Source organism: Nicotiana attenuata, unplaced genomic scaffold (assembly GCF_001879085.1).
Source record: "Nicotiana attenuata strain UT unplaced genomic scaffold, NIATTr2, whole genome shotgun sequence".
In the NCBI taxonomy this organism is placed as follows: domain Eukaryota; kingdom Viridiplantae; phylum Streptophyta; class Magnoliopsida; order Solanales; family Solanaceae; genus Nicotiana; species Nicotiana attenuata.
This window is the reverse complement of record NW_017670296.1, coordinates 292,634-314,186: the sequence shown is the minus strand read 5'-3', so window position 1 is coordinate 314,186 and position 21,553 is coordinate 292,634.

Here is a 21,553-nt window from a genome sequence, read left to right as displayed (position 1 = left end):
TTACTATACTTCATGAACCAGTAAGGATTCCCCAAGGCCTAATCAATGTTGCTGTAAATTCTATCAGCAGCTTCCCTTTTATTACACCATGACCATTGGCAGCCCTTTCTATTCAACAGTCCCAGACCAGTGTCCTCAACACAAGCTGGAAGTCTTCCACCTCATTCTGGCTGACAGGGTTTCTATTAATTCTATCAGTGATAGAGAGCATAGTATTAAAATCTCCTATCACAAGCCAAGCCTCCACCATAGTATTGTTAATCTGTCTTAGCTGACTCCATATTTCCTGCCTTTCTACTATTGTATTACACCCATACACAAAAGTTAACCAACAGTTAAATGTTGAGTTTTTGTCCCTAACTTCACAGTGCACCAGTTGGGCTCCAGTATGTATTATTTTAATGTCTACCTGTTGAGTCTTCCACAATATCCATATTCTTCCATTAGGAGCATGTGTATAATTTGCAAACACTTCCCATTCATTTCCAATCTTCCTTCTAACTCTTTTTTCATTCCATATTTCACTTTTGTCTCAAGGCACCCTAGCACTGTTACTTTATTTTGAAGCAAAAAGGCCTTGTGTTCTTTCTGCTTACAGGGCTTATTAAGCCCTCTAATATTCCATGAGCTAATAATCATGAAGGGTGGACAAGGGGTACTCTTCCTTCCTTAGATGCCTGGCTAGCATCCTCTCTTTCCTGAATTCTCAGTGCATTGAATCTGTTTTGATGTAGCATAGCTTCAATATTCTCCTTAGACAGACCATTCCTTATTGATGTTTTCACGTTGGGACTTTGCACCTGTTTCCCTTTTGATTTTGCTACCTGGAACTCATCATTTTCATTCTGTTTAATCCCTTTAAAAACTACTTCTTGCCTTATCACTACTGATGTTGTTGCTTTTTCATTACTTGGTTCAGACCTTACTTCTTGTTCTAGAGTTTCCATGACTGCCTTTAGCTTAGCAATCCACTTAGTGACTTGTTTCCTTCCCCTTCTATATTGTTCACCTTGCTTCTTATTTCCTACCTGACCTTTAGGAGCAGGGCCAGGTTGCTTCATTAATTCTGCTGGAGCACTACATTCCCCTGTACCATGCCCAATTTGGAGGCAGTCTTGACAAAAACATGGTTGCTAGTCATAACTCAAATTTTGCTCCCTATTTTTACCATCAGTAGTTTCTATCAGCACTGTTTCAAGCAATGGTTGAGACACATCCATTTCGATCAACATGTGTGCATATGATATCTTTGCTTCTTGAGCTGTTAATTTGTTTGTCAAATTGGATTCCTTATCGAACTTGCAATTCTTCCCAAATTCTCCACCGTCCAGTATTGTATAGGTAACCCAGGGAAGTTTACTCATACTGGAATATTGTTTGTAGTTTCGTTGCTCATTTGGAAATCTGGTTCCCATTGTTTCAAAATCATTGGCCTATTATTGAAAGTGTATAGCCCATTTCGAAGCACTAGATCTCTATCATCATCATATTCAAATTTAAAGATGAAGTAACCTTCGTCATGGAGTAATACTTGTGGAGTCGATACAAATGCCATACCCCATATACAAACTTCAACATCTCCTTGAATTGAGGGGATCCACCTATTACATATCCAATTAAGCTTGTCCTCCATTTCCTATTCTGCTCTTCCACCTCTATATAGTTCAGTCTAACTATTTTCCTTCCGTCCTTAATGATAGGAGGATAATAATTCAACTTCAATCCTTACTGTATAGATCGATTACCTTGGACAACTTTAGCTAAGGTTGGTTGTGAAGCCCCTAAACCCTTCGAGAAGGTTAATTTCCTTGCCGACGTAGCCATATCAGTCTCATTTTGTACTAGATCTGTAGGTGTCTTTACCACTGGTGCTACCGGAGCTTGAATTTCCACCGACTCCATCGATTCCTTCCTCTCCTGGCCATGCAGTATAGTTGGAGCACTACCCATTCCTTTCATCCAATGGAACAGTTGAACCGACCCTAGAGTTGGGGAATTCCCGTTCTCTGGAGCCTAGTATCATCTTCTTCTACCTTATCTTCTTCATCCGAGTTCTTCATCCTAGCTATGGAGTTCCTCTTCTTCTGTCGAGCCATCCCTACCAGCGTATGTTAGCTATCCTTGCTTAACATGCGCCGAGAGAGAATTCTTGATTCCCCCTTATTATAAAAAAAATTATTTTTTATATTCTTGAAATTTGATATATTTTTATGCTTGTATCCTCTTATTTGGAATTTATTAATCATTTAAATCTATCAATAGTATTTTTAAATATCATTTAATTATTTTATTTTATTTATTTTTAAATTAATTTAAAGTATAAGTATCCTCGCACTACCTCTATTTTTTATACATTCTCTTCCCTACTATAAAATTTAATTAGTGTTATATTAATATTTACCTATAACCAAAATAATATCATATTTTATTTTAAATTGTAACTTTGAATTAGTCTAAAATACTAATACATAAGTTCTTTGATTATTATGTTCCAAATGTATTGAGTTCTCTTATAATTATTATTGTATTAGATGCAGTTAAATTTTCTTTATTTTTTAGTTTTAAAAAACAAATTTAATTTTTAATTTCTAATTTTCATTAGTAAAATTATCTATATTAGAAATTTATTTTGTATTTTAAAATTTATTTTAATTATAGAAAAATATTTTCTTAATTGTTGTACACATGATATCTAAATGTTCTACTAATATTTTTACGATCATTTTATTTCTTTGCGTAATATTTTCAAAAAAAAATTATGAAATATAAAAAAAAAATCTCATTTCAAATTCAAATAATTCTTATTATTCTATTTTCTAAATTGGACCGCATTTTTAAAAAAATATGCTATGCTTTCAAACTTAATCTAACTGCAATCAATCCTATATTAATCATAGAAAAGTATTTCCTTAAGTGTTTGAACACATTATATCTAAATGTTATAGTAATATTTTCATTGACATTTTATTTCTTTACGTAAATTTGCTTTCTTTTTGCTTTTAAGACACAAATTTAATTTTGAATTCTCATTAGTAAAATTACCTATATTAGAAATTTATTTTATATTTTTAAAATTTTATTTTTATCATTTTTTATTTTTTTATAAATAAGACTTCAATTTCGTGGTATTATTCATAGTTTGAGCATTCTTATCATAATTTTAAGAACTTTCTAATCTCCAATTCAAATAGTCTTTCCCTTTCATTTCTAATAATAAATTATTAATAATTTCTTTAATTTTGCTATTTTTTAATCTAATATATAGTCTTATTACGTTTTATGTGGCTTTTCATTAACTTGTAACTTTATTTAATATCATTATAAACTACTATTCTTTAATATAATATAGATAATATATAATTTCTTTAATCATAAAATAAATATTTATTTTGTTTTAAAAATATTGCTCGAAATTAAATTATTTAAATTTTAATAATTTTTTTGAGGATTGTATATTTACTTTATTTTATTTTCTAAACTTATGATTTATGAATATCCTCACATTATCTCTAATTTATTTTTATTATTCAATACTTTTCTTTTTTGATTTTATCTATTAGACTTGAGTTGCGTGGACTTATCCATATTATGACCTTTCTTATCGTAATATAAAAAACTTTCTCATCTCAAATTTAAATAAGTTTTACCCTTTTTTCTCCATGATAAAAATCTGAATTTTATTTTTTCTCTATTTATTCTTGTGATGACCCAAAAGGTCATCACTTGTTTTTAAATTAAATTCTGCGTTTTGAGGCCTTTTAAATCTCTTTTAGCATCACCTCGATTTGCGTGCGCAGTCCGGGCGTAGCCGGAAAGCCTATATGTGAAAATCTGTGAAAAATGATAAATTTTGACTATAAAATGAATTAATTTGACTTCGGTCAACGTTTTGGGTAAACGGACCCGGACCCGTGATTTGACGGTCCCGGAGGGTCCGTAGGAAAATATGGGACTTGAGCGTATGCCCGGAATCGAATTCTGAGGTCCCAAGCCCGAGAAATGAATTTTTGAAAGAAATTATTTTCTGAAAAATATAAAGGTTTTTGAAAGTGAAATGTTATGTGAAACATGTGGTATCGGGCCCGTATTATGGTTCCGGAGCATGGTACAGGGTCAATATGATTTATATGTGTTGTCGGTGAAGTTTGGTAGGAAACGGGATCCATTTGACGTGATTCAGACCTTAAATGCAAAAAATTGATGTTCAAAGAAGTTTTGAGAAATTTTATTGATTTTGAGGTTTAATTCGTTATTTAAGAGGTTATTTTGGCGATTTGATCGCACGGATAAGTTCATATGATGTATTTGAGTTAGTACGTATGTTTGGTTTGCAGTCCCGAGGGCTCGGGTGAGTTTCGGATGTGTTTCGGAAGGTTTTTGAACTCATAAAAGTTGCAGGTTTTTCAGTTTCTGGTGTTCTGATATTTTCTTCTTCGCGTTCGCGGAAGGACTCTCGCAAACGCGAAGGGTTTGGTCAAGCTGAAGGAAATCTCCTTCTACGCGAACGCGAAGCTTTGGGGGCGTTTCCCTTCGCGAACGCGGTCCTGCTATCGCAAACGCGAAGGCCTTGGGCCAAGGCAGGGGGAAGGGAAGTTTGTGCATCGCGAACGCGGCCACTGGCCCGCGGACGCGAAGGCTCGAGGAGCCAAAGCTCCGTAAACGCGAGCCTGATGTCGCGAACGCGAAGGTCATAAAAGTTGGACTCATCGCGAACGCGACAGGCCTATCGCGAACGCGATGAAGGCCTGTCCAGTGATTTTTAAAATAGAAGAAAAACGGGACTTAACCAAAAATTTCATAACTTCTTCTTCCAAACCCCAAATTGGGCGATTTTTGAAAGGGGATTTCACCACCAATTCGTAGGTATGTAATCTTAGACTCGTTTTCTTCAATTTCCATTAACACCCATTAGATTTCTAGGCTTAAATCATGTCTTTAAGGGTAGAAAGTTAGGGATTTGGGTAGAGTTAGGGCTTTTTGTATATTTGGGAATTTGACCTCGTTTTGGGGTCGGATTTCAAAATAAATTATATATTCGGGCTCGTGGGTGAATGGGTGATCGGGTTTTGGTCCGAACCTCGTGTTTTGACCAAGCAGGCCTGGGGTCAATTTTTGGGTTTTTCGAAAGAATGATTGGAAAGTTATAATTAAGAATTGGAATTGGATTGTTTGACGTTTATTGATGTTATTAAGTCGATTATGTCTAGATACGATTGATTTGGAGCCAAATTTGAAAGGGAAAGCGGTGTTTGAGGCTTGAGTTGGCTGTGGAAGTTCGAGGTAAGTGTTTGGTCTAACCTTAGCTTGAGGGATTAGGAGTCGTGTCTTATTCGCTACGTGTTAATTGTGGAGTACGACGTATAGGCATGGTGACGAGTATCTATACGTCGGTGTCAAGCATGCCCGTGAGTCTTGTATCATAATTGTTATGACTCCGTTGTGGTTTATTGTGCCTCACATGTTACTATCATCATTGTTCCCTTGCCGTGATGTTTGTTTTAGTATTATTGTTCCCTTGTTGGGATGTTGTCTAAATATTATTGTTCCCTTGCCGGGATGTTGTTATATTGCTCTTGTTCCCTTGCCGGGATGTTGTTATATTGCTCTTGTTCCCTTGCCGGGATTCTTTGTGGTTGTTGTTGATTTGTAACTAGGATCGGGTGGCACGCCTACCACGAGATAAATAAAATGGGAGCGGGTGGCACGCCTGCCACGAAATAAATGAAATGGGAGCCGGCGGCTCGCCTTCCACGAGATAAATGAAATGGGAGCGGGTGGCACGCCTACCACGAGATGAATGAAATGGGAGCGGGTGGCATGCCTGCCACGAGATAAATGAAATGGGAGTGGGTGGCACGCCTGCCACGAGATATATGAAATGGGAGCGGGTGGCACGCCTGCCGCGAGATATATGAAATGGGAGCGGGTGGCACGCCTGCCACGAGATATATGAAATGGGATCGGGTTACGCGCCTGCAACGAGATACGTGAAATGGGAGCGGGTTGCACGCCTGCAACAAGATGAGAAATGAAAGTGAATTCTGTCTTTGTTTTCCTTATCCTTGTTAGTAGTTGGATTCTGGTTCCTTTATAATTCTCTTGATATTCTGTTTTACCTGATATTCCCCGAAGCATGCTTTCCCCCTCCCATCTTTACTTGTTTATTTCTATTTTACTTTCCGCTGTATATTATATAACTGCACAGGTTTATTTGGTAGTCTGGTCCTAGCCTCGTCACTACTTCGCCGAGGTTAGGCTAGGCACTTACCACCACATCGGGTCGGTTGTGCTGATACTACAATGCACTCTTTTGTGCAGATCCCGGTGTTGTGGATTTCGGACCGCAGTGAGGTTGCTGCTTCTGGTCCATCAGGCAACCCGAGGTAGTCCTGCAGGCGTCCGCAGGCCTTGGCGTCTCCCTCTAGCTATTATTTCTGTTTCTTTCTTGTATTTCCAGAGACAGTGTTGTATTATTTCTTTCAGACCTTTATTTGTAGTAATCTTAGACAGTCTGTGAAGTTGTGACACCAATCTTGGGTAGTTTTGTCATGGAATGGTATTAGCAGTATTATTAAACTTGAGATTTAAGTCTTCCGCTTGTTAGATTTTGTTGATTATTAACTGTTGGATTATAACTATTACGAATTTAAAAATGGATAAAGGTAATCTGTTCAGTAATTGGCTTGCCTAGCTCGCACTAGTAGGCGCCATCACGACTCCCGAGGGTGGAAAATTCGGGTCGTGACAATTCTTTATTTTTACTATTATATTATTCAATACCTAATATTATTACTTTGTCATGTGGCTTTTTATTAGCTTGTTTGAATTTAATATCTATTTTTACACACTCATTTTAATATAATATAGATAAAATTAAAAAACTTTATCATCTCAAATTCAAATAATTCTTATCATTCTAGTTTCTAAATTGGATCGCATTTAAAAAAATAATGTTATGCTTTCAAACTTTTTTTTTTGGTCGAAAGAAAGAATTTTATTTCAACCAGTAATCACAATTTACATCACCTGTACTATTGGACTCTAGTATCAGGTCTCAAGACTGAACCAATAAACAAAAAAACTCTACAACCAAGTTGCTTACTAAGATCTCAAAACAATTCTGGATCTTTATCCTATCCTAGTTGCTATGGATTACAAGTAGGATAACTATTTAGTGTATTCAATATAGGTGTCCATTTACAATTCTTCTGTCCTGATATATGCACCTGCCTAGCAATTTCTTTTGCTCTATCTTGAACCTCTCTTCTCTGGCCTTGAAATCTTCTTTCATTTCTTTCCATCCAGATGTTGTATACTACTGCTGCAAACACCACTCCTAGCAAAGTTTTCTTTGGATTTCTGTTGTTTACACTGGTAGTTAGCCATTGCACTTCAACTTCCCATTCTTCAATCTTCCTCTTGTATCTCAACCATTCTTGTATTCCTGTCCATAAACTTTGTGAATATGGACATTCAAAGTACAAGTGATCATGTATCTCTTCTATGTCTCCTCCACACAGTACACAAGATTGATTCACCTGTATTCCCCATCTTGCTAGTCTGTCAACTGTGGCCAATCTTCTTTGCATTGCCATCCACAAAATGAATTGTTGCTTTGGTAGTATTCCAGTTAGCATGATTAGAGACTTCCGGTGGACTTTGAGATATCTTGGAGTAGCATGGATATAGGCCTTCTGAATGCTGAATTTCCCATTCTTAACAAAAGAATCAATTGTTGGTATGTCATTTGCCCACCATTCCCTTGCTGTAAACAATTTCCTTACTAGCCAACTAGCCTGCTTAGGGACTTCCATTGTATTAATGTTCTTCTGTTTTATGTAGTGGCAGTGTATCCATCTAATCCAGAGCTTATCTTTTTTAGCCATTATAGCCCAAAGGAGTTTAGTCAGAGCAGCTTTGTTCCATCTCTCATAATTGATAATATTTAGACCCCCAGTAGCTTTTGGTTTGCACAATGTTTCCCATGCTATAGGAGCTCTGTGGGAATTCTCATGACTCCCAATCCATAAGTAGTTCCTGCATATTCCATTGACAAGTTTGATAACTTTCTTAGGAATAAGAAATACTTGGGCCCAATAGGTCTGCATTTCAAACAGGACACTCTTAATGAGTTGTACTCTTCCAGCATAGGACAAGAATTTTGATGTCCAGCTTCTTATCCTTTCCACAATCTTCTCCACTAATGGCATGCACTGGTGAATAGTAATCTTCTTTGAGGACAAAGGGACTCCCAAGTACTTGAATGGGATGCTGCCTGCTGATAGCTTAAGTTCTGATAACATTTTGTTCTTGAATTCCATAGACACACCTGCTATGTATAGTGAGCTCTTTTCTAAGTTTGCTTGTAAGCCTGATACTTTGGAGAAGTGATCAAAGACTTCCATCAGTAGCTTCATTGAGATCTCATCTGCTCTGCAACACATCAATAAATCATCTGCAAAACAGATATGTATGACTTGCAGTCTAGCACATTTAGGATGAAAGTTGAAGTCTGGATTCTGTGCTAGTGTCTTCAGGGCTCTGTTAAGATACTCCATTGCTATTACAAACAGGTATGGGGACATAGGGTCCCCCTGCCTTAGCCCTTTTTTTGCTGCAAATCTGTCAGTTAATCCTCCATTCAAAAGTAGAGTATAGCTGACTGTGGATACACACTCCATAATTAGTGCAACCATCTTGTAAGGTATCCCAAATTCCAGTAGTATTGCTTTCAAAAAACTCCATTCAACTGAGTCGTATGCTTTTCTGATATCCACCTTGATCATACATCTTGGAGAGACTACTTTTTCAGAGTACCCTTTAATCAACTCATGGGCTATTATGACATTGTCGAGGATGTTCCTCCCTTCTATAAAAGCAGATTGAGCTGGTCCAACCAAAATATCCACAATTAGTTTGAGCCTATTTGTCAGTATCTTAGCAATAATCTTATACATTGTTGAGCAACAAGCAATTGGCTTAAAACTCCTTCACATAGCTAGGATTTTTCACCTTAGGGATCAATGTAACAGTAGTGGAGTTGATTTCTTTCAACAGTCTGCCAGTTTGAAAGAATTGTTGTACTGCTTCTGTGACCTCCTCTCCAATGATTGGCCAATATTCTTTAAAGAACTCAGCCGGGTAACCATCCAGCCCTGGTGCCTTGTCATTAGGCAAATGCTTTACAGTTTGCCAGATCTCCTCTGCTGTTACTGCCTGTAGTAGTTGCTGCTACTGATTTAGTGTTAGACAAGGACCATTTTGTGCTATATTAACATCTTTCTTTTCCTTTTATGCTTCATTTGTTCCTCTTCTTGCTGATTAGCTTGTTGACATTCTCCAGTGTCATGCCCAAATTTGTTACAATCTAAACAGAAACTTGGTTTCCACTCATATTCAACACTTTGCATCCAGCTTCTATCTGGTGTCTCAATACAAATCTCATTAGGCAATGGTTGAGTAATGTCCATATCAACGAGCACTCTAGCATAGGACACCCTTTCACATTCTGCTGTAAGTCTATCAGTGCAAATAGGTTTGCCTAGTAGGCTAGCAATCCTACCTAGGTTTTCCTCAGCCCAGCACTGTATTGGTAATCCAGGCAGATTGATCCAAATTGGAACAATTCTCATAGATTCATCCTTCATCTGAAAATTTGGATCCCAATCCTTTAACACCATAGACCTACTGTTGAATGGTATGGGCCATTTTGCTTTATAAGGTTTTTGTCTTCCAGATATTCAAATTTAAAGATGAAATACCCGTCATCATGCAGCAACACTGTTGGAGTTGTGACTGTATTCCATACGCCATAGACAAATTTGAGAATCTCCTTGAATGACGGATTTCCCCCTAGAACATAGACTATCAAAGCTGTTTTTCCACTTCTGGGTCTATTTCTCTATCTCCGTTAGGTTTAATTTGGCCAATTTCACTCCGTCTTTGACTGTCGGAGGGTAATGCTGTATTGTGGGCCGGTCTGGGACCGGGCCCGCGGTCTTAACGGGCTAAACGGTCCCGGCGGGCCGGTCCTGGTGGGCCGGTCCCTGATGGTGTAGAAAGCCCGTGGCGGGCTGGTCCCTTGCATGAGGCCCACGAGACCGGGACCGCTAAGCCCGGGACCGGCAGGCTGTCCTGGGCCGGTTCAACCGGGCCTAACGGTCCTAACGGGCTCCAACGGCTCTTTTTTAAAAAAAAAAATTTTTTTTTTTTGAAAAAGACCAACGGTCAGATTTTAAAATCTAGCCGTTGGCCTTTAATTTTCAACCGTTTGGAACTTTAAAAAATAGCCATTTGGCCCCCAAACTTTATTTTAACCCCAAACTTTATATAATTACACTTTTTCCCAATTCTCAACTATAAATACCCCTCATTCTTTCATTTTTACTCACCAATTCATCAATCTATCTCAATCTCTCTCAATCTATATCTAATTTCTCTTCTATAATTGCTTATTTTATTATTGCAATTTCGTGAAAAATTGTGAAGTTGGTGAATTGAAGTATTCAAGTCTTCAAGTCTTCAACGATTTTCAATTTTCAAGAAGTTGTTCGGCAATTCGGTAAACTCGTTCCAACTCTTAAGTTTTAAGAATATATTTTTGTGTGTTTAGTTTGCATAATTGTAATTAATATGACATTTTCTTTGAAAAAAATATTTGGTTGTAAGGGAAAAGCTAAAATTGGTGAAAGTAGTCTCCAACCTACTACCCTTCCCCCGGCTCCCCGACCCAGACCTATTACCCGTCCTGCTGCTCCTATTATTCTTGATAGTGATAACCCTTGTTTTCAATTTTCCGATAGTGAATTTTGCCATAATGTTGCACCAGGTGAACAATTAAATGAAGAAGTTATGAATGCTCTTTATCCTAAGCAAACTATCTTAGAAAATGATGAGGAAAATGAGGATGTAGATGAAACCCAACCGGATTTAGATGATTCACCTAAGGCTGTTTGGTGGGCCGGTCTGGGACCGGGACCGGACCGGGCCCGCGGTCCTAACGGGCTAAACGGTCCCGGCGGGCCGGTCCTGGTGGGCCGGTCCCTGATGGTGTAGAAAGCCCGTGGCGGGCTGGTCCCTTGCATGAGGCCCACGAGACCGGGACCGCTAAGCCCGGGACCGGCAGGCTGTCCTGGGCCGGTTCAACCGGGCCTAACGGTCCTAACGGGCTCCAACGGCTAATTTTTAAAAAAAAAATTTTTTTTTTAAAAAAAACTTAAGCCAACGGTCAGATTTNAAGGAGGCATATAAAGTATTAAAGTGTTTGACGAAAATGTAAAATAACTAATCAATAGTAAAACTAAATTGGCATGCATAATAAATTATTAGACGTATTTATGCTTCATGTTGTACTTTGTTATTAATTTATTATGCATGCCAATTTAGTTTTACTATTGTTTTGTTATTTTACATTTTCGTCAAATACTTTAATAATTAGATTTCTATATTATATATACCACATATATTTATATAGCCATGCATAAGAGCAATTTATATATATACATACACATATGGTTTACAAGAAATTGCCCTAAATAAAAAAAATTAAAAAAAAAGGCCCGGAAATAAAAAAAGCCCGTTAGGCCCGCTAAGCCCACGAGCCCGGCCCATTTAGCCCAGGACCATATGGGCTTAGGCCCGTCACGGGCTGGTCCTACCCGTTGAGCCTACGAAGCCCGGGACCGCGAAGCCCGGGACCGCTAAGCCCAGGCCCGTTTAGCCCATTTAGGCTCGGGCCCGGGACCACATACAGCCTTAGATTCACCTACTAGTCCTGTTAATAACCCAACTGATGCCCCGCCCGACCCACCTGTAGAAACCCCTACTTTTAATAGACAACCTTCTAAACGCCTAGAAACATCAATAGTTTGGAATTTTTTTACTCAAGTAAGAGAACAAAATAAGGCTAAGTGTAAAACTTGTGGGAAATTGCTGGCGCATAAATATACTGGAGACCGTAGCGGTTTGTAGTTTGGCTAGGCACATACAAACACACCCTAGAGATAAAGTTAAATATTTACAAATGAAAGCGCAGCAAGAGGGGACAAGTGTAGATACTGCGGTTAACCCTAGTACAGGTTCAAATCTAGTTCAACCAGGAATTAACACTGTGACCGGTAGTATTTTATATTACGATCCTAATAAAGATCGTGAAGAATTAGCAAAGATGGTTACAGTTATGTGCTTACCATATACTTTTTCTTCTAACCCTAATTTTGTGCATTATATTAGAAAAGTTTTTAATCCTACTTATAAAGGTTGGCCTCGCGCAACAGTTAAGAGCGATATTTATAAATATAAACATGAATATGAACAATATTTGCGATTTACTCATATAACTAATCGGATTTCTATTACTACTGATATTGGTAGAAGTAATAATGACTGTGATTATCTAGCTGTTACAAGTCATTGGATAGACGAGGAGTGGATAATGCAAAAACGCATTATTGCGTACAGAATAATTAATTCACGTCACACAGGTAAGTTTATTGCTAACACCGTTGCAGATATTTGTAGATATTTTTGCATTAGAGATAAAATAATGGCAATTTCTATGGATAATGCTTCTATAACACTAGTGCTATAGGCATACTTACAACAACACTAAATCCTGCATTTAGTAATTGTTTCCATGTGAGATGTATTTGTCACATTTACCATTTAATCGTCGGTGATGGTATGAGAATTTTAAATTTAGAAATTGAAAAGGTTAGAATGGCTCTTAATTGGCTTTTTTATTTAAACCGTAGAAGTAGACTTAGAGAGTATTTTAAAAAATGTGATGAATTTGGCCTTAGAGAAAGAAAGGTTCCTAAACCTTGTCCAACTAGATGGAATTATATGTACGAAAGTTTAGTAGTTGCATATGAATATAGAAACTCAATTAATGCAACGTTTAATGCTCGTGTTGGTGGTGAGGATGATGATGAAATCCTTACAAATCAAGATTGGACGAATGTAAAAATTCTTATAGATTTTTTAGAACATTTTCAAATTGCTACAAATACATTTTCTGGACAATCAGCACTATGTGATTTGTTTGTTGAATTTTCGGAGGGTGGGGAAATTTATAAACTTGCTATAAATGCAATGAAAGAAAAGTTTAAAAAATATTTTTTCCCTATCCCCCCTATTTATGGTGTTGCTGCAATGTTAAATCCTACAATGAAATTAGGAGGTCCTCACTTTTGGTACTCAAATATTTATAAGGCTTTAGATCTTTCAGTTGAGGAATTTTCTACACTTGCAGAGGCAAAAGCCTCAATTAAAATAAATGCTCAAACAATTTATAATGCTTACCAACTTGCGTTAGATCATGCTAGGCCAAATGTTCCAACCCCTACTTCGTCTAGTTCACAATCATCTAAAAGAGCTGCGGGCCTAAAAGCACTTAAATATTGGACGGAGTTTAGGGGTTATCAAGGTGATAATTTTGATGAGACTTCACATCTAAATGAGCTTCAAGTTTATTTGTCGCAGGGACTTGAAAAGGAGAATCCAGACGGCACCTTTGATCTTTTGGAATGGTGGAAGACAAGGGAAAAACATTTTCCGGTTCTTGCAAGGATGGCTCGGGATATTTTATCTATTCAAGCTTCAACAGTTGCATCAGAGAGCGCTTTCAGTCAAGCAAGACTTCAAATAGGTGATCATAGAGCGTCTATGAGGGAGAGCTTGGAAAAATCAGTACTATTCAGAGATTGGATCCGCTCGGAAAGAAGAAACTTTGGACTTGCAGAATCACAACCGGAGATAGACGAAGCTTATGAAGAAATGATAGCGGAACTTGCGGAGGATGCTGCTTCGCCCGGAAGCGGTGATGAACAAGCTTCTTTTCCGCCACCACCAACGGAACCTCCTCCGAACCTTGAAGGATTTATGAGATTTGTTAGAGATACAATGTAGATTATGGTGTAACTTGTACTTTGGCATATCTTCTTTAGTTTTTTTTCCTTTTAATGGTGGTATTAGTACCTTGTTGTGCTCATTCCATTGGGGGGAAGAAGACCAAGAAAGATATGCCATTTTTGGTAATAAAAATTATAAGACATGCCCTTGAATATCTCTTCGCGATATTTTTTGTCTTTAACTTGCAATTATTTATAAGCTATAATATATATACATAACATACAATATATACTACAAGAAAATATATAAGGGAATATATATACATAACATACAATATATACTACAACAAAATATATAAGGGAATATATATACATAACATACAATATATAGTACACTATACTAGTATACTATACTAGTATACTATATATATTATATTTACATGAAGAAGTAGTACTATATATACTACAAAACAAGATTTTTCAAAATGAGGGCCCCACCCCCAATGACCACCAACGGTCATATTAATTGCACAAATAGCCGTTTTTTTTCCAATTTACAAAACTAACCTTCTCTAACACTATAAGTACCCCCTCCCTCTTCTTCATTTCAATACTCAATACTCATTTCTCAATCTAAATTTCTCTCAATCTCTCAATCTCCAATTTTCAAGACTTCAAGTCTCAATCTCAATTTTCAAGTTAAATCATGCCTCGTTCGGAAAGAGTGCGCTTATTTGTTTCGCAATACTATGAAGTGCTTGAAGAAAATGAAGAAGGCCAAATATTAAAGTGCAAGAACTGTGGAAGAGTCTTAAATTTTCGTTCAGGGTGTACCACAGGCATTTTAAGGAGGCATATAAAGTATTGTGTTGAGGGTATTTATCCGCAAATTCGTCTTTAAGATTTTTCAATAATTTGTGTTATTTTAAAATTATTAGACGTATTTATGCTTCATGTTGTATTTTGTTATTAATTTATTATGCATGCCAATTTAGTTTTACTATTGATTTGTTATTTTACATTTTCGTCAAACACTTTAATAATTAGATTTCAATATTATATATACCACATATATTTATATAGCCATGCATAAGAGCAATTTATATATATACATACACATATGGTTTACAAGAAATTGCCCTAAATAAAAAAAATTTAAAAAAAAAGCCCGGAAATAAAAAAAGCCCGTTAAGGCCCGCTAAGCCCACGAGCCCGGCCCATTTAGCCCAGGACCATATGGGCTTAGGCCCGTCACGGGCTGGTCCTACCCGTTGAGCCCACGAAGCCCGGGACCGCGAAGCCTGGGACCGCCAGAGCCCGGGACCGCTAAGCCCAGGCCCGTTTAGCCCGGCCCGTTTACCCCGGCCCGTTTAGCCCATTTAGGCCCGGGCCCGGCCCACCATACAGCCTTATCGGAGGGTAGAACTTAAGTTGCATTCCTTGTGTTTGAGCTCTGTTAGTTTTCACTACTTCAGCCATGGTCTTCTTTGCTTGAGATCCAGCTGAGTATGTTAGTTTTCGAGCTGCCGTAGTCATACCTACTGCCATAGGTTGCAAAACTTCCTTCTCCACCGCCGGTGGAACCGCTTGCATGACCGTCGGAGCACTGCCCATACCTAGTAGCCAATGTAACAGTTGAATTGGGGCTAATTTTTGCGGAATTCCATTTTCTGGTGTAATTAGTCGGTCAATTGGAGGAGTTGGTTGTGAAGGTTGGTTATGGTGGTTCCGGTGAGCCATCTATCGACGCTTGTTAGCTTCCTTGCTCAACAATCGCCGGTGTTTCTCTCTCTATTTTCTCTTTCTACATCATTTCCCCCATTCGTTATGCTTTCAAACTTAATCTAACTGTACTCAATTCAAATATTAATCATAGAAAAATATTTTCTTAATTGTTTGAACATATTATATATAAATGTTGTAGTAATATTTACGTATAAAATATTCATTTGCCCGATTTATCAATATTAATATGACTTTATTATTCTTGTTATTAAAATATTTCTATTGATATTTAATTTTTTTCTTACCATATAAATAATTTGTATACTTTATGTAAGATCTTATTTTGCTGCTTGAATTTTTTTAATTTTTAAAGTCAATAAATCTTTAATATCTTAAGTAAAGTTTAGTTTCATTTTATATTTTAACTCACTCCAAAGTATAAATAGTCATAGGTTATCCCAATTACGTCTTTCTATATTTTTTTTATTTTTTTCTATTATAGTTTTTAGTTAATTTTTTTACCTCCATATTTCTCGCTAATATAAAAGAAAATCTATGAATGGATCAATACATAGATATAGATATAGGTACAAATATACATATAAATATAAATATAGATATAAATATAAATATAGATATATAAATTAGATTTGTCTAAGATTTATTTAGATTATGTATAAGATTCATTAAACTACTTCCATAATTATGTTTCCATCAGTAATTTTTAATTATTAATGTTCTCCTAAAATTGCCTAGTGGCTTTATTTTAACTTGCCACTTGGCTTAACCACAACGCATACTACCCTCATTTTAATACAATATAGATTGGAATAATATTTAGACGAAAATACCCTTAAATTAAACAAGGGGTTTTCTCCTTCAACTCATTAGCTCGATGTGCAGATATTAAACAGAAAAGGATCAAAAATACCCTTATACTGTACAAAAAATAATTTACAATTACCCTCACTATTCTTTCACGCCCCAACCTTGGGAGGCGCGACCGACGCTCGATCGAGTGAACCCAACCGAGCAAGCCTTATCACACACTTCCTACCCCACTCTTCATGAATAAGATAACCTTGTTCCCCTTTTATTTAGGCAAGGAAAGGTAGTATATTCTACAGTGATAGCTCGTTCCATATTACAAGCTTACACCATAGTTAAATTAATTTTCGGAATTCCCATAAGTTACAATTTGTAGAAAGCAAGAGTTTATAATTACAACATAGTTCATGAGCCCCACAACACCCATACATGACCCACACATATGTCTACGGATCCTCTAAGGATACAAAAGATGAGTACGACAATGCCGGCAACAAGGCCCCGGCTATACCTCAAAATGGAAATCCACAACAACAAAAGATATACAATACAACCCCTTGAAGGAGGAAGGGGCTCACCAAGACTTTGAGGAGAAGGTAACCTGCTACATGCGATCGGCACTATCCGCAATGGAGCCACCTACATTCATTTAAAAATATAGCGCCCCCGGCAAAAGGGACGTTAGAACCATGGAATAGTACTAGTATGTATAACTAAACACCATTTTACTAGAAAGAACTATCAAACAAGAACAAGAAAATCACAAGAGTAATTCAAAGGTTTTAACCGGACACCACATCATCACATAAATGAACCATACAATCTTCCACATAATTTCCATAACTCGATCTGGGGCATTTCTTCCATATACTCATCACTATTCTCAACACCACCGCTATCTTGGCGGAGTCCGATCACAACCCGATCGGCTAGGTCGCCTCATTCGAGACATGTACCTCGGTCATCAATTCATTTCCCTTTTTCCGAAATTCAACATTTTGCACATCACCACCATGTGTGCGGCATGGTATCCGACCACGGCCCAATCGGCTAGGCCGCCTTACCTAGGCGTTGTTCCTTTCTCATTATTCATCTCATTTGATTCTTTACTTCACATATATCATATCCATTCATTGGCACTTAGGGCCACAATTATCACATCTTTTCCATTTTCAATGTCCATCTAGCAATTTGAGATCATAGGCACACACAGAAGCAATTCAAGTGGCAACACAAGTAGGATTTCACATAGTTAGCACGACAATCTCGGTTTTAATCTTGGCTTATAGCCCAGGCATGTCAACACATGATTTGTATTCTTCACACATCTTTAAATATCAAGGATAGTTTATCACACACGTTAAGGCACATTCTTCATGTTGATATATATATATATATATATATATATATATATAATTGCAAACCAATTCAAATGAGATAATAATCGGTACATCAACAAGTTCTAGTCTTACCACATTTGCGTAAACGCCAACAGAGCTCAATTTCTAATAAAAGGGGGGTTTTAGCCATACATACCTCAATATATCTTTCCTTAATCCTTACAAAATTCCGGAACTCTTAGCACTTCGATCTATTGTGCAACAATTACAAATTGAACAGAGAATTAGAGACGAGATTGAGATTCTAGCTTGGTTCGAGCATATCATCAAACACTAAAGGTGCATTGTGATCTTAGCCCCTTTTTGTGAGGAATTTCTATCATTTTATACTCCCAATTGCCTTCTTTTTAGTTTTCTACCTTCCAATATCCTATGGTTTGATATGCATGCAAGAATTTTATTCTTATACTCATTAATTACTTCACTACTGACCCCTTATAGCTAAGTATAGAAATAAGAGCTGAGGTGATGAATCTTACCTCTTGGGAATGAGAATTTAGGTGTCTTCACTTGATTTTTCTTCAATGTTTTAGCAAGTTTCAAGGAGTAATTTGATGGGACACACTTTTCCTCTCTAAGACCCTCTCTCTCTCTCTCTCTCTAAAAGCCTCAGAAGATATGCTTAAAATGAGCTATAATACCGAATATATCGATAGGGGGGTCGGGTATAAAAATTAGAAAATTGGAGCCCCGAGTCAGGTTAGTGGAAATGCGGCCTGCAGAATGGACCGCAAAAGTGCTCCCAAAATCTGATCATTCTGTATGGGTTTGCGGCAGAAATGCGGTCCGCATACCTGTTCTGCGGTCGCATAATGCACCGCAGAACTGCCCTTTACAAAATTCCAAGATGATTATGCGACGACTAAGCGGTCCGCATATCAGTTATGCGATTGCATAATGGACCGCATTTTTGACCTCAAATTTGACTAACATACTGACTCACTTTGCGGTAGAAATGCGGTAGGCATACTTGATTTGCAACTGCATTCTGGACCGCATAATAGCACTTTTCTGGAAAACTTTAATTCTTGATTTTTAAATGCTTAGATCAGTACAAAGGGTCCGAACCGCGGTTCCTAACACATATTCATAACTTGGCACTACGAGTTTCTAAGTTTTGAGCACAAGTTTTCACGGGGCCTTACATCCTCCCCACTTAAAATCATTCGTCCTCGAATGACGATCAAGGGTCACTTATTTGGAGTTCTTTATGCAATCTTCTGCCTTTTACAACCTAAAGCCTATTAATAGTTTCCAAATTTGGCTAACTCCCTAAATTTTCAAAAATTTCGCCAAAGTTTCCTTTGTGTCTAGGCCTATCCACCTGTCAGAGAGCCCCAAAATCACATCCTAATAGCATATACATGTTTCTTAACATAACATGACTTGTACTGTACAACACAAACCATGGCCACATAGGCAAAATATATAACCAAAATGGGACAGTTTTTCATTGATTAAATCACAAGATAAGAATTCGTAGGAATCAAATGCATAAAAAGCTATTACATGACTATTCAAACAAATGCGGGTACTTCTTTTTCATTTCATCCTCGGCTTCCCAAGTGGCTTCCTCAACTTGCTAATTCCGCCATAACACTTTCACGGATGCAATTTCCTTATTTCGCAATTTCCGAACTTGCCTATCAAGAATGGCAACTGGAACTTCTTCATACGACAGTTATTCATTGACTTCAATAGTCTCAGCTGGCACAATAGTGGACGGGTCTCCCACTACCTTCTTCAACATAGACACATGAAAGACCGGGTGTACCAATGACATTTCGGGTGGCAGATCGAGCTTGTATTCCACCTGACCAATCCTCTGAATAATTCTGTATGGTCCGACATACCTCGGACTCAACTTTCCCTTTTTCCCAAACTGCATGATACCCTTCATAGGGGAAACCTTCAAAAATACCCAATCATCTTCCTTGAACTCCAAATCTCTGCGACGAACATCCGAGTAAGACTTTTGGCGACTTTGAGAAATTTTCAACCTTTCCTTAATAATCTTGACATTTTCCATGGCCTGCTGCATGAGGTCCGACCCTATCAATTCTGCTTCTCCAACCTCGAACCACCCAATGGGAGACCTGCATCTCCTACCATACAATGCCTCAAATGGTGCCATCTGGATGCTAGCATGGAAGCTGTTGTTGTAGGCAAATTCTAGGAGCGGCAAATGGTCATCCCAGCTACCTTTGAAATCAAGAGTACAAGCACGCAACATATCCTCAAGCGTCTGAATAGTCCGCTCTGCTTGCCCATCAGTTTGAGGGTGAAAAGCTGTGCTAAGATTTACCTGCGTACCCAAACCTTGCTGAAACTTCTTCCAAAAGTTGGCTGTGAACTGAGCCCCTCGATCTGATATGATTGAGACTGGTGTGCCATGTAACCTGACTATTTCCTTGATATACAACTAAGCATACTATTCCACTGTGTCGGTAGCTTTAACTGGCAAGAAGTGCGCTGATTTCGTGAGTCGATCCACGATTACCCAAATTGAGTCAAACTTGCGCGGAGTGCGCGGCAACCCCACCACAAAGTCCATGTTAATCATTTCCCATTTCCACATCGTAATTTCTATGCTTTGAGCCAATCCACCGGGCCTTTGATGTTCGGCCTTCACTTGCTGACAATTTGGACATTTTGCCACAAAGTCCGCCACCTCCCTCTTCATGTTGTTCCACCAATAAATCTCCTTGAGATCATGATACGTTTTCATAGAACCCGGGTGCACGGAATACCTGGATGTGTGAGCTTCTGCCATGATCCTTTCCCGAACACCGTCGATATCTGGAANTACTCTGAACTCTGGCACTGCACTCTTCAGTAAGTGCAACTGTTTCGAACTCTGCATATCTTCGTTTGTTTGCCAAAATATCTCTGAGATACCTTGCATACTTAGGCACTTCCTGCAAAATTTCCACCAAAGGCAAATTCACACTCACTTGGCTCAAAATATCTAGGAATTTCTTATACTTAGCATCATCTTTTTGCTTATGTAGTCTTTGTGGAAACGGAGGTGGTGGCCTAGTCTCAATTACTGGCTCGGGTCCTTTATCATCTTTCTCATTCCCCTCAACTAGCTTGGGAACTAATTCTCCTTCAGGATGAGCTGTATTCTTCTTTTTCTTTGGAACTTCTTCTAATGCTCTTCCATTTCTCAAGGTAACTGCATTGACTTGAGCTTTAGGATTGGGCTCAGTATCACTAGGAAGAGCCCCTACTAGTCTGGTAGCTTGGGCTCTGGCAAGTTGGCCCACGTGGTGCTCCAAATTTCTCAGTGCTGTGGCTTGATCCTGCTGATCAACCATTATTTTCTGATTGAAAGTTTGTTGATCTGCTATTAATTTCTGATTGAAGGCTTGCTGATCTGCTATTAATTTCTGATTGAGGGCTTGCTGGTCGACCATCAATTTCTTCATCATCTCCTCAAGGCTAGCTTGTTGTTCATCCTGAGGTGGTCTGGATTGTTGTTGAGGTGCTTGAGGCCGGTATTAATTCTGATTGCCTTGATTTCCATCCCAGGAGAAGTTTGGGTGATTCCTCCTGTTGGGGTTGTAAGTGTCCCCATACTGATTTGTTTGGCCTCGATTTGCATTACCCACAAAATATACAAACTCTGGATTTGCTGGGCATAGATTGCTCATGTGACCCTCGCCACATACTTCACAAAATATTTGAACTTGTTGCACTGGCTGGGCTTGTTGCTTGTTAATGATCATGGTCAGCTGATTAACTTTG